Here is an 11,097-nt window from a genome sequence, read left to right as displayed (position 1 = left end):
TCCAGAGCCTGGCGTAGCTGGGTCTGGTTGGGAGGTTGAGGTAGTGGGTGATTAGGCTGGTCAGTTTAGACCAGCATAGTTAAGTTAGAGAGGGCTCCAATTGGGAGCTAGGTTTTCTTTTTATGATTTGGTTTTTGGGGTTTAAGTGGTTAAAATAAAGCGCTGTTTTGTTTAAAGCTGCTGTTCCTGACTCTGATTGCCCTAGAGGACTGTGCTTAGGACCCCTAAAAGTGACATGTATGGCCCTCATGCTATAGGGTTTGTCACAATACATATATATATATATATATATATATATATATATATATATATTAGTAAAAGTATTATTAAACACTCATCTACAGATACCAGACAGGCCAGAAGGCTTGTTTTTCCCTCAGAAATCTCATGGTGCTGCCGCAACCACAAGGGATTCTGGGTTGGCGCATGCAAATAAGGTCAACAATAATCACCTTAATTTATGTAATGGTATTTCTTGGCTAACCCAAGCCTCAAGTATTAGGCCAGTGTTGTAACCTCGTGCTGACTGAAGTAAAATTTCAATACAAAAAAAAAAAAAAAAAAAAAGCTGTCCATGAGTGGTGGTCTGGCTACTGTGTCTTTTACTTGAGTTTATTATTATTATTATACTTTATAAATATATATATTGCTGGCAGATTCTGCAGCGCTGTACAAGATGAACATTTTACAGATAATGACATGTACAATACAGCAATTGACATACAGATACAAGAGGAATGAGGGTCTAAAGGCTGTCCTGTACAGCGGGCAATTACTCTCAAGGTATAAAATGGATATAGAGGCAAAAGGTGATAATTGTTGATCTTATTTGCATGCACCTACCCAGAATCCCTTGTGCTCGTGGCAGCACCATGAGATTTCTGAGGGGAAAACAAGCCTTCTGGCCTGTCTGGTATCTGTAGATGAGTGTTTAATAATTGCTTCTACTACCCCTTTAATTTTAGTGGAAGGGGTTTCCATCATTTCTACCCACCATAACTTATGTAATGGTATTTCTTGGCTACCCCAAACCTCAAATGCAAAGTTGCATCTGAACAAGCCACAAGACTTCTGGAACAATGTCCTTTGGAGGCCAAAGCGGACATGTTTGTCTATAATGTACAGTGCCACGTTTGGTGAAAACCTAACACAGCATATCAGTACGAATACCTCATACTGACTGTCAAGCATGGTGGTGGAGGGGTAAGGATTTGGGTTTGTTTTGCAGCCACAGGACCTAGGAACCTTGCAGTCATTGAGTGGTCCATGAACTCTTCCGTATACCAAAGTATTAGAGAGTCAAATGTGAGGCCTTCAGTCTGACAGCTAAAGCTTGGCTGAAATTGGGCCATGCGAAAGGACAATAATCCCAAGCACACCAGCAAATCTGCAACAGAATGGCTGAAAAAAGAAAAGAATCGAGGTGTTGCAATGGCCCAGTCAAAGTCCAAACCTGAACCCAATTTAATGCTGCGGCGGGACCTTAAGAGAGAGCAATGTTGTGAAGAAGAGTGGGAGACTGATACAGTCATACAGAAAACCATTACTTCAACTTATTGCTGCTAAAGGTGGTTCTAAAAGCTGTTGAATTCTAAGGTGTACTTAGTTTTTTCACACATGGTTTCTCCATTTTGGCTTTATTTTTGTTGAACAAATCATGACATGGTGTAGTATGTTATGTGTTTTTGTTTATCTGAGGTTGTATTTACCTATTTTTGGATCTGCTAAGGAACAGATGATCGTTATTATGTCCTGATATGTAAAACCATAAAATTCAAAGAGGGTGTACTTTCTTTGTCACATGACTGTATATATATATATATATATATAAAATTAAAGTTTACATTTTAATATTTTGCTATTTTATACAATGACCTGTATAATTTTAACCTTGTTTAATAAAATTACATTTTGGTATAAAAAAGCTCCTTCTACCCTGGGAGCTTTTTTTTAAAAAACAGAGGCTACAAACACGGATGATTATACATTTATAAAGGTATTTTATAGTAGTTATTTTTTTTTATTATTAAAAATTATTATTATTAATAATAAATTTGTTGATTTTTTTACATAGACATTTTTAAAGGCCCCATAACATTTTAAAAAGTTTGCAAAATAAAACATGATTTATTTTTTATTTTATCCAGCGATGACAGATAATGACATCATATTTTAAATATGATGTTTTTATAGTTCTAACTAAAAAAATACAATGTTTTGCAACCCAGGGACTCACGGACCCTTTCATTTTTTTTTCATTGCGTAATTCTCCGTTCCTTACATTTTATCGCTGAAAACACAATTTTTGTTACGGTTTAATTCTAGATGAAATTAGGCGAAATAAGCATTGGTCGGGAAGAGCCCCATCTGCTCCGAGTTACTGTGAACAAAAAAAAAAATTACGGAATAAAAAAAGTCATATATTTTTCTTTTCTTTTCAATAAATATCCTGGTAAAAGTATCAATAGAAGTAATCCAGGTAATAAAAGTATATAACGTGGCCTAAAATGATCTGTTCTTAAAAGGAACACCGAGTGTAAATATTATTTCTATTATCAGGCGACTTCTGGCAAAGCGAGTAATCTGTTGCCAGGGAGTCTATTCTGAATTTAAGACAAACGGCCGGGGACGCCAGGTTCTCACCGCATTCTCCCCTTTATCACTTCAAAAGAACTCTGGATTATATTGGGAATAATATACAGATCCGCCCGAGGTTACGGCCATACTCCAGTCCAGGCTGGCGAAGAGACGACGCGTTTCTAGAAGCTTTAAATACGATCCAGGAGACCAGATTATATAAATAGATGAAGCTGCCGTATTCTGGCCAAGGCCAACTAGAGAAAAAGGTCTATTGGGCAACCAGGCTGGCAGTAAAGTCACTATTCAATCGGCCGAATAAAAGGGAGATGATTCCCCAGCCGGCCCATTAAGCCTATGGAAGGTTGTGTCAAGTTGGCCTAGTCCGCCATAGTTTCCTTCTTTTATAGGAAGCGCCGGGATATGAGGTCGCAGAGGTCTCCAACGAGACGGAACAATGTTCTTTCACTGCTCTGGAGGTGAAGAACCATTGTCTTGACTTCCAAATGGCAAAAGGGGATTCCATAAGGATGACTTCTATTTATATTGGGGAAAGTCAGATCATTCACTACGCGAGTGACATTTTAAGTATTGGGACACCTAATGGTTTTTGGAGCCAAGGAGTAAATTCCACTTTTTGAAGCACCATTGGAAATCAATTCAATGTGGAGTTTTTACCTTCTTCTGGATCAACAGCGAGGTTGAACTTCATGGATTTGTGTCTTTTATTCAACCCAAACTACTATATTCTCACTCCAACCTCATACTTACCAGCCTAGCATCTGTGACGTCATGCTTTGGTTTGCCCACAATACCTGGACTATATTATGTCATGGATTCCCCGAGGACATTATCCGCGGCATGCCCATTCCACATTCCCCCTTCATGCCAGCAGTCAGAATAAATGGGGTTGGGACTAATTGGGGACTGAATCTTAAATCAAAGGTGATGTCTCCTTGGTTTCCCTAATTAGAATTTTCGGGGGAAACGGTCTTTCTTGCAGTTCCACATCCAGCCACCAGGTTGTGTACATTAACCAGGGCTTTCGGCAGCATTTACACCCTAACTGCATCCTTTCTGTGCCCCTATTCTGGACTTTCAATCCAGTCCATTTTTCTTTTATAAATATGAATTAGCACAGGACTGGATTGTGCGCATTTAATATTGTCATTCTTAGGACATTAATACACTATATTGCTGGGCATCTTATATTTGACCCCCTGGACTGAATGGGGTCAGCTCTTCTCTGAATGGACCACCAGGTAATAAAATAAGCCCATGGCAAGATGGCGCGTGTAAGGTCATAGATATATAACAACATACTAGTACTACATAAACAAATGCCACCCGCGCACTGGATGTCGGTGTAACATTTACAACTTTTTGTGGTTAATTTTTTGTTAAATTAATCTTCTGCCACCCCTGGATTTTATTCCAAAGGCTCACCTAGGCCAAAAGATATGACTAACGGAGACCAGAAATACCAAAAAGCCACATTTCGGAGTCATTTCGAACACAGTGTCCTAGTTTTTACGATGTCGACGTTGGCTTTTTCACCTTCCGCGCCTCAGAAATGGTCGAGTTTGAGCGTCCACGTTGGGGAAAAAAAAAACGGCTTCCTCCTCGTTGGCAGAAATGATCCTTCCAGCAGCGGAGAGCTGCGGTTCACTTAAGACACACACAAAAAAATTTGCTATTTGTTTGGAATTATTGGCAATAAAACCCAGACATGGAAGTAATTAATGTGCTTTGCAAATTAGTCAGAAAAAATCCAATGGGGTCGTAAAGCAGGAACGGCAGAGGGTGGGCGGCTGGCGGGGTGAAGAACCCACATAAACCTATTTAGACAAACTGGTTTTATGTGGATACTAATGAGGGTCAGTCTCGGCACTAAAAACTATATAAAAGCAGTCAGGTATCAATTAAAGTTCAGTAAAGCCCGGCTAGGAACGCCCCGTCTGCATCAGGCAGACGTTAAAACTTTAGGCTCTTATATAATAAATGCATGTCGCAAGTACAAGAAAGAATAAACCTTAAGCCGAATTTTCGTTAAATATTATTGTGCTGCGATAACGTAAATCACCAAGGAATATACATTTATTTCTATTTAATATATTACATTTATATATTTTAAAAAAATATATATAAATATAATTTTTATATTATAATAATTTTAATATTTTTTTTAATATATAATTATCTTATGAAACGTCAGCTAAAAAGCTAAAATAACAAATGCTGTTTTTAAAAAAAACTTTGATTATAGCCAAAAAAATCTGTAATTTTATTGTTTAAAAAACAAAAAAAATATATATTTTTTTTTTTTACTTTTTATGGCAACAGCCTATCACCGCCAGCTGTTGTGTCATGTGACAATTAAACATTCCCCATGGTTAAAGAATTATTTTTAGGGAGGGTTTGGTACGGGGAACAATGAGGTTAAGACAACGATTCTTCAAAAAGCTAGATTTTTCACGAAAAATACTAACATTATACTAACTCATAAGCTATTCGACTCTTAAGGTACAAATCCACAAATTAGCCCAGATGCACGTAAACGAGGCAGACGTTTCACTTAATCCCCGCCGGCCATTGGTTCCACGCCAAGACCGATGTGCGTCTAATCAGGTCCAAGCAAAGACCTGGACCTCCAACGAGATCAGAGAAATAATGAAATATGTTAAATATAAAATATTAATGTTATTATCACTATATAGTCATTTAATGGCAGACATCGTCATAAGATTAAAATCGCATGTTTTCCAACAGTAAATTGTAACATTAAACAAGATTTTAGTGACCGGCACTGTCTAGGTGGTTTATGGTTAGCGGGGCAACTTCTCTATGTTGTAAAACCCTTGAAAAGGGTTAAATTGTCACCGGTATACGGTATACTGCGCATGTCCAGTGTGTCTATTCTCGCGTATACATTACATTTCTTCAGATGTGTCTAAAATGTATTGACTACCAGAACTTTTATACTCCGGAAGGTACAAGCATACCTGCCAATACTCCCGAGGATTCTGTTGAGTCTCAGTTTCAATGAATTTATTTGCCACCACAATCTAGAATCCATGATCGCTCTTTAGGGATTATTTCGGGTAGAATCACAAACCACACATCTCCAAGCAGCGATAACATCAATTAAAGCTTAGCTGGGTCATTGAATCGAGTCCTATGTTTCTAACATATCGAGAATGGTAGGTGGGACAGCAGCTTTAATTGTACCCATTTTATGAAGGTATATGAGCAGAGCCTGAGCTGAGCAGTACTCACACTAACACAACCAGACACTCACACTAACACAACCAGACACTCACACTAACACAACCAGACACTCACACACTCATTCAGACACTCACACTAACACAACCAGACACTCACACTAACACAACCAGACACTCACACTAACACAACCAGACACTCACACACTCATTCAGACACTCACACTAACACAACCAGACACTCACACTAACACAACCAGACACTCACACTAACACAACCAGACACTGAGGGTTATATTACTGTATACAATGCTGGGGGGGTTATATTACTGTATACAGCGCTGGGGGTTATATTACTGTATACAGTGCTGGGGGTTATATTACTGTATACAGCGCTGGGGGTTATATTACTGTATACAGCGCTGGGGTTATATTATTGTATACAGCGCTGGGGGGGTTATATTACTGTATACAGCGCTGGGAGTTATATTACTGTATACAGCGCTGGGGGTTATATTACTGTATACAGCGCTGGGGGGGTTATATTACTGTATACAGCGCTGGGGGTTATATTACTGTATACAGCGCTGGGGGGTTATATTACTGTATACAGCGCTGGGGGGTTATATTACTGTATACAGTGCTGGGGGGTTATATTACTGTATACAGTGCTGGGGGGTTATATTACTGTATACAGCGCTGGGGTTATATTACTGTATACAGCGCTGGGGGTTATATTACTGTATACAGCGCTGCGGGGTTATTACTGTATACAGCGCTGGGGGTTATATTACTGTATACAGCGCTGGGGGTTATATTACTGTATACAGCGCTGGGGGGTTATATTACTGTATACAGCGCTGGGGGTTATATTACTGTATACAGCGCTGGGGGTTATATTACTGTATACAGCGCTGGGGGGTTATATTACTGTATACAGCGCTGGGGGGTTATATTACTGTATACAGCGCTGGGGGTTATATTACTGTATACAGCGCTGCGGGGTTATTACTGTATACAGCGCTGGGGGTTATATTACTGTATACAGCGCTGGGGGTTATATTACTGTCAGTGGCGTCTCCAGGTTTCATATTTAGGGGGGGCACATGGGGGGCCAGGGACCAAAGTAGGGGGGCCAATTATAAAACGGTACATATACACTATATATATATATATATACACACACACACGTTAGACGTGCATTTTTAACTACATAATATGCACTTATCTCTTTGAAGTAAAGACTGTGATTAAAATATGATTTCAAAATAACAGCTAAATTGACAGTTATTTTTCATTCTTTAATATTAGCCCCTGCTGACGATATATATTAATATTAACCCCTGCTGCGGATATATTAATATTAGCCCCTGCTGCGGATACATACTTATATTATACCCTGCTGCCGATATACATAGAAATTATACCCTGCTGCCAACATATATTAATATTAGCCCCTACTGCCGATATATATTATTAGTCCCTGCAGCCAATATATATAAATATTAGCCCCTGCAGCCAATATTTATTGATAATAGGCCCTGCAGCCAATATATATTAATATTAGCCCCTGCTGCCGATATATATAAACATTAGTCCCAGCTTCCGATATATATTAATATTAGCCCCTGCAGCCAATATATATTAATATTAGACCCTGCTGCCAATATATTTGCCACACTGACTGCAGATCAGGGGAAGACAGTGAGAGTCAGTGCAGTGTTCCCTCCTTCTGACTGCACCGTGACATTGAGAGGTCCTCTCCCCTGTAATCATCCCCAGAGTCCCTTTGTCCCCTCATTCACTAAACCATAGCGCTCTTTTACTTACACCCTGTAGTTCAGGTATAGATCAAATAAACAACACATGGAAACAGCACACGCAACTGAATGAGATTAAAAAAAAACTTGTATTTGCAGGTATACATAAATAATGTATGGAAACATAGCATTGCAGGTATAAACCAACAGGACACACAAACCCAGCATTGCAGGTATATATATACTGGAAATCACATGTACACTCAGCACTGAAGGTTTAGATCAAATAATCAACACATGGAAACAGCACTCCAGGTATTGATCAACTGAATAAGACACACAAATCCTATATTTGCAGGTAAACATTAATAATGTATGGAAATATAGCCGATACAGATGAACAGAATGACACAAAACCCAGCTTTGCAGATATAAATCAATTGGAAATTACATATAAACTCTGCATTAAAGGTATAGATAAAACACCCTAAATTACAGGCATAGATCACTGGTCACACACCCCAAAGCCAGCCCTGGTGTCCACACTGCCCACATAGAACCTGACCAGCACCTAAGTTACACATTATGTCAACTTTGTCCCCAAACAGCTGAACGTACGCCATTTTTGTCCCATAAAGACCTCTCCCTCCCAATCTATCCTATCTACCCCCTCTCCCTCCCAATCAATCCTAACTATCCCCTCTCCCTCCCAATGTATCCCATCCACCCCCATCTCCCTCCCAATCTATCCCCTCTCCCTCCCAATCTATCCCATCTACCCCCCTCTCCCTCCCAATCTATCCCATCTACCCCCCTCTCCCTCCCAATCTATCCCATCTACCCCCCTCTCCCCCCCAATCTATCCCATCTACCCCCCTCTCCCCCCCAATCTATCCCATCTACCCCCCTCTCCCTCCCAATCTATCCCATCTACCCCCCTCTCCCTCCCAATCTATCCTATCTACCCCCCTCTCCCTCCCAATCTATCCTATCTACCCCCTCTCCCTCCCAATCTATCCTTATCTACCCCTTCTCACTTCCTATCTACCTCTTCTGACTCTCTAACCCCCTCCTAACTTTCTAACCCCCCCCTTTGACGTTCACTTACCTTGGGCTTGTCCAGCGGTGAGATCGCGAGGTCTCTGTATCCCTGGTTCTGCCGGCTTCACTGCTGGGCGCCGGATATGACGACATATACCGGCGCTCGGCTTGAAATGCCGGCACTGCGAACCAGGAAGAGGCCTCGCGGTCGCGGAGAAGAGTGAGAGGCGCCGAACGGTTGCTGAGAACTTAATCCTCAGCAACCGCTCGGCGCCTCTCACTCTCTCCTCCGGGTCTATTAAAAAAAAAAAAAAAGACGGCGTTTCAAATGGGGGGGCACACCGGGGGGCACAGCATGATGTAGGGGGGGCCATGGCCCCCTCTGGCCCCCCCCTGCCGACGCCACTGATTACTGTATACAGCGCTGGGGGGTTATATTACTGTATACAGCGCTGGGGGGATATATTACTGTATACAGTGCTGGGGGGTTATATTACTGTATACAGTGCTGGGGGTTATATTACTGTATACAGCGCTGGGGGGTTATATTACTGTATACAGTGCTGGGGGTTATATTACTGTATACAGCGCTGGGGGGTTATATTACTGTATACAGCGCTGGGGTTATATTATTGTATACAGCGCTGGGGGGTTATATTACTGTATACAGCGCTGGGGGGTTATATTACTGTATACAGCGCTGGGGGGTATATTACTGTATACAGCGCTGGGGGGTTATATTACTGTATACAGCGCTGGGAGTTATATTACTGTATACAGCGCTGGGAGTTATATTACTGTATACAGCGCTGGGGGGTTATATTACTGTATACAGCGCTGGGGGTTATTACTGTATACAGCGCTGGGGGTTATTACTGTATACAGCGCTGGGGGTTATATTACTGTATACAGCGCTGGGGGGTTATATTACTGTATACAGCGCTGGGGGGTTATATTACTGTATACAGTGCTGGGGGTTATTACTGTATACAGCGCTGGGGGTTATTACTGTATACAGCGCTGGGGGTTATATTACTGTATACAGCGCTGGGGGGTTATATTACTGTATACAGTGCTGGGGGTTATATTACTGTATACAGTGCTGGGGGTTATATTACTGTATACAGCGCTGGGGGTTATTACTGTATACAGCGCTGGGGGTTATTACTGTATACAGCGCTGGGGGTTATTACTGTATACAGCGCTGGAGGTTATTGTTACTATTAGTACTATTTGGGGTGCTTTGGAGCATTTTTCAGACTATTTCTGGCACGAAAGTCCAAAAACATCTCGGATCATTAAACCGCTCTTTTATAAATTATTTATATATTTCCATTGAACGCACGCAGGCTTTTTTTTATAAATAAAAGTAACAATTTGTCCTTTATTTGTACCCGGTCTTTACAGCGTGCTGCTGACGGCGTTGCGCGGCTAAGTGCTTTCCCCGCAGCTTTTCGCCATTTGCTGCTTAATGAGATCTAAGAAATATCAATCGCCGAGAGAAGAGGTAGTGGAGTTGTTTCCACGCCAGGCAGAGGGGGCCGCCAGGCACTCCGAGCTGCGAGGTTCACGCAGTAATTCAATTTCCGATTGGTCTTAATTACAGGTTCCAAACAGAAGGTCGTAACTGGGGAAACGGGGTGAAAGAGAGGAAGTCTGGGGCTGCGCCGCCATCACAAACAAAACTCATTAGTTTTATTTTCTTCTGGCTGTTCATAGACAAAAAGGGACCCCTATAACTAACAGATAATCAGCCATGCTGAACTTAATTGCCCTGAGGGGGGGTGTTCTGGGTATTTAACCTTTTGAGTGCCAGACACAAGAGAAGAGAGTTATGTAGGCGTTCACGCGCAAGCAAACCTAATGAGCGCCTGGCGTAGGATTAGCCGCTGTGTTAGGTTTAGGACGTGATGTAATAACGTGATGTAATAGCCAGGGTCGGTTATGTTTGAGATATTACCTCTTCCTTCTTTTTGGGGAGCTTTCTGCTGAATTTGGGTTTCACGGAAAAGTTTTTTTGGGAAGGGGCCGGAGACCACATTTTTTAAAATAAAATTCTGATTTGTTATTGTGAGTTTGCTCTTACGTTATGTATAGAAATGGTACATGGGGCAGCAGCGTAGGCCGAGGGTGGTGGGTGTAGGGAGCAGCAGCCCCTCTACCACAAAACCAGGGGGGGGAGCACATTATTTGTCGATCAGCATAACAGGGAATCTGCGGCCGTCTCCAGAGTCTCCAGGTAAAGAGCCGCTTCTCCGAATCATCGCGGGAGCGGCGTTGAGACACGCCCCTTTCACCGCCCCTTTCCCCTCCTATCATGTTAACTTTTTCTGGGTTTGGGGCTAGCCCCGCACACAACGTCAGCAGACCGCCCACCGATCTCAGTGGACCTCCCAACAACATCATCAGGACCTCCCACGGGTCAGCAGACCCGCCCACATCTCAAAGAGGGAGGGCTCGGGCCCAGCCACCTTAGCATGCTATGCCCAGCACTG

This window comes from Sceloporus occidentalis, unplaced genomic scaffold (genome assembly GCF_023333645.1).
Source record: "Sceloporus occidentalis isolate IW3139 unplaced genomic scaffold, rSceOcc1.0.p SCAF_163, whole genome shotgun sequence".
Classification (NCBI taxonomy): domain Eukaryota; kingdom Metazoa; phylum Chordata; class Lepidosauria; order Squamata; family Phrynosomatidae; genus Sceloporus; species Sceloporus occidentalis.
The sequence above is the reverse complement of the archived record's forward strand: the minus strand, read 5'-3'. Positions refer to the sequence as shown.